The 4,424-nt window shown below is 34.7% G+C and overlaps 1 pseudogene; it reads right to left on the bottom strand.

Annotated features, from left to right (window-relative positions):
- Positions 1–2,106: 2,106 nt before the first annotated feature.
- On the bottom strand, positions 2,107–2,399 carry LOC112396544 (HIG1 domain family member 1C-like; annotated as a pseudogene).
- Between the last annotated feature and the right edge of the window lie 2,025 nt (positions 2,400–4,424).

The raw sequence follows: 4,424 nt of genomic DNA, 5'->3' as shown, positions 1-4,424 counted from the left end.
TCTTTTAGACAAATTCTTATATATTTTACCATCTTTGGAGAAAATTAATAAATTAGGGTAAACAATCTCTTAAATTTAATGAAGCTCCTGGTTTCATTGGCATATCTATATAAACTAACTTGCTGACCTGTGTACAGCTCAGAGGAAAAAATACAGAGGTTTAGTTTTGAGTTGAATTAATGGACTTCACTGCTATGTGAGATGAGAAAAAGCAAAGGAAGGCAGGTGGGTATAAGGAGTCAAATAATGTTAAGGACTTTGGTAATTTAAAACAAAATTTGAAGGGTTTTACTATTGAATTAAAATGAAGCTTACTAATATTTCTAATCACGGGAAATTCTTGAATAAATGCATATGGTTTGATAGTTTTGTTCTAAATAAATCATATGTTTTCTTCCTGTTTGTATCACAATGTTAGAATTAATGTTAGCATTTTTTTTTCTAATTTATAACATACCCTAATTAATCAGAAGTCTCTAAATGTCCCATGTTGGTTTTATGGTTCAACTAAATTGAATTATAGTAAGTACTGTCTTTTAAAAAGTTTTATTCCTGGAACTTGAGGTAGGGCTACAAATCGTTACGTTGTTTAGGCGAAATTACACACTCTGGGAAAAACTTTTCAAATTTCATACCTAACAAAATTTTAACATACATTTTTGTTTCTCTGTAACGGGTCGGCATAAATTGAATTTTAATATACCACTTAACTTTAACAACTTGGATTAATATTGCATTGAGATAATTAACAAATAATCTCTGGATACTCAAGCAAAATTTTTAATATATCCCTGTCCCTTATTTTTATATGTTATAGAATGACTATCAGATAAAAGAATTAACAGTATGTACAAATATCTTTAACTCCTATTGGTGTGCCCATTTGTTCTATTTTAAGAAATCAAGTCAGTGTGAATGTAGGCAAAGCACATGCAAGATAATGTGTTTTTGTTTATCAAGGCAAAAAGGGAGTAACTTTTTAAAAAATAGTAAAATTGTTATGGTTTGCCATAATACCAAATTAGACTTTAAAATACAAATCTGAGGGTATATAACAATTGTAGAGTATCTGTGGAAAGTAAACTTTATTCACTACATAGTTCATGATACTTGCATATAATGAGTTTAAATGAGCAATACAATGTTTACAATTTTTTGACTAAGTTGTTTTAATTTAATGAGTTTATATATAAAATGTAAAAGGGCTTTTGAATCTCTTATTGCAAAATCTTATATAGATGATCTAAGAAAAGTAATAATATTTGGGTTTTCTTTTTCATAAAATGATAAATCAATGTTTGTATACTAGCACGCTCTTAATAAAAATAGTAAAGTTACTGTCTTCCAGATAGCAAAGGTTCTTCATTTAGTCAAGACACTCAATGTTTTTGCTTCTGTTATGTATTTGAATACTCTTTAACAAAATCTCATTTGTAATAACCATTTTGTCTCACTGTTTCTAATGATCAGTGTTTCTTATTGCGGTGCTTTTTTTGTGCCTTTTATTATTCATTGTCCTTAGGTGCTTAAAACTGACGCTCCTATTTATATCCTCTGATATATTTATTTTTGTGGTAAAACAGTCATGTTTCCATATAAGAGTGAGGTGAAGAGTGGTGAATCAACTTTAAATGACAACACGACCATTCTCCTCTGATGTCATTTTGGTCATTTTAAAAAGGAGTTAAGAAAGCCTTAATTACTTTGCCCTATTTGGAGAACATTAAGTTGATGAACGGTGTGATGCATTTAACATAGATATAGAAAAATTTTCTGCATCCATTATGTAACTAACTTCTAATGTTCAGATTGCTTTCGCATAATTACAGATTATTTTCTGCCATTAACTAGAAAGTAAAAAATTTACAAGTCAGAAAATTATGTCCTGAATTCTGAAAGACACCAACAAAGGATATCTTTAAGTTGACTATTTATGATTGTTGATTTGGAAATTAACTTCTTAAAAACTTTGAGATTTAATATACCAAGGCTATGAGAATTCTATCCGATAACTTATGCAGTGTAAGTTGTTACATATTGAAAATTCATTGTTCATAAAAAATTGTGTTCAGAAGTGTCTTGTCTTCCTGCTCCCAGAAAATAGCTTCATTTCTTAGTCACATTGAAGAATCGAGGTCTAATGTAATTCTTACCTGCAGAATAGAGAAAACCTAGAATCAAAGCTTCTGTGACTAATCCTTGGGTAACAAGTCTCATGTGAATAAAATGAATGAACATTTTCTGACCTCTTCTGTACTTTAACTTGTAAAGATCATTGGACACTATAGTTACAAAACTGGTAACCCTCAGGGGCCAAAGGGGAAGCTCTCGATTTCCTGATTAGTTTAGGATAATTGGCTTTCCCCATCATTTGCACATCAACTGTTATCTGAAGACATTTTTTCCTTTGAAGTGTCCCATCACCTGCTGTCTGTCTTCTGACAGACAGAAGCCCCATATATCAGTACAGTCTGAGGCAGGGACACATTTACGTGAACTTTCCCACTAATTGACAATGGGAAAGCCCAGTCTCACAAACCCCTTGGGGGAGTGGTCGGTAGCTACTGGTCAAGGTTTCCACAACCTCTGCTGGAAAATCACGGGTAGTGCCACCTGGGCCACAATCAAACTTAAGGCTTCAGAAGAAGATGAATTTACTTAATTCTGCCCTTCACAGGACAGCTCCCAACTTAAGCCCCAGTACCTGATCCCTGGACAGAGATTCAAGGGGAAGGCGGGCGCAGGGGTGTAATAGGCTGGGGTGGAGTTGTAGGGGGCTAGCAAAAATTCTTGTCCTTTTAGGAGATGTGCTTTCCCAGAGTGGCACCACTGCAGCTGGGATGCTGAACTAAGTTGGGAGCCCACCTGGGGTTACCTGATGGCAGGGTTCTTGACTCTGCAACCTCTATTGTTGACACTCTTTTTGATACTACTTTTCCAAAATTTAACCCTCCAACTGAAAATAGCAGACTATTAAGTTTTTGTTTTTTTTTTTTTTTTTTAAGAAGATGTTGGGGGTAGGAGTTTATTTATTTATTTTTGGCTGTGTTGGGTCTTCGTTTCTGTGCGAGGGCTTTCTCTAGTTGTGCCAAGCGGGGGCCACTCTTCATCGTGGTGCGCAGGCCTCGCATTATCGCGGCCTCTCTTGTTGTGTAGCACAGGCTCCAGATGCGCAGGATCAGTAGTTGTGGCTCACGGGCCTAGCTGCTCTGCGGCATGTGGGATCCTCCCATACCAGGGCTCGAACCCGTGTCCCCTGCATTAGCAGGCAGATTCTCAACCACTGCACCACCAGGCAAGCCCAAGATTTTTTTTTATGAATACAGTATCTCTAGGTTTCCTAGATGACCACTGGGCAACCCCAGAGATCTGCTTTCTAGCCATATACAAGAAGAAATAAGAAATAAAGGTGGTATTTTGCATTCTCCAGATTCTTAATTAGCTCACGACTCCCAGTGGGAGTCGTTCTGCTTTTCAAGCCCACAATATAAGAACACCTAACAAGTAAAAATAGTCCTAGATTAATTAAACACAATAATTATTTATAATTACTGTGGCTACATTGCAACAATTATGTACTTTTCAGGTTGGATTGAGGCATATTTATGGTCATGTACAAAGACTGGTATAATAACTGTCCACCAATTAATTTTTTTTAAATAACCTTATCAACTGGTGACAGTAATAATATATACTTTATGGGGTAAATTAAAGGCCCTAGAGATGTATTCGAATTCTTTTATTGTCCTTAATATGCTTGTTCTTTTATGGCATTCACTGATAAAAGTTTTATTAAATGAATTTGTATTATACCTCAAAAGAGAATTTCATTCTCCTTCATTGTGAGGTTGTTTACTATGACACAAAATAAACCAGACTTTTTGGTCTTGTTATCAACATCTTCTTTCTCTTTAAAACAAAGGCCTCTAGAAGCAATGTCAAAAGAGCTTCAGTAAGAACTGTACCAGACACGGTAGATACTCTTGATACCACAGGAAACTGACTCATGGATATCAGCCTCCCAAATGAGCTGACCTTGTTCTCACAAACAATATTCTAACTATACCAAGTGAATGAGTCAGGACTTCCAAGTCTTTTATGTAGAAGCAGGTGAATTCATGAAGGTAGACTGCACAGCTCAAGACCAGTAAAAGAAGAAGTAATGGCTTAGGACTAAAGGGACTTAATAAAGTGATTTAATTGGGGTTAATTTAATTTTTTATTTTAATGAACACGAGAGAACCCCTTTTTTTCTTCTGAATCTATTTCTAACCCTCAATTTAAGATTAAATTCTGTAAAAACTAAATGGAGCACTCCGAATTGGAATTCTCAGTGTTGAGAAAAATATACCTTATGAAAATTCTTTATATAGAATTGAAACTAATAAGTTTCCAAGAAAAAATACAGTTAATGATTTTGTAAA

This window comes from Neophocaena asiaeorientalis, unplaced genomic scaffold (assembly GCF_003031525.2).
Source record: "Neophocaena asiaeorientalis asiaeorientalis breed wild unplaced genomic scaffold, Neophocaena_asiaeorientalis_V1.1 scaffold57, whole genome shotgun sequence".
NCBI lineage: Eukaryota > Metazoa > Chordata > Mammalia > Artiodactyla > Phocoenidae > Neophocaena > Neophocaena asiaeorientalis.
This window is presented reverse-complemented; position numbering and strand designations above follow the sequence as displayed.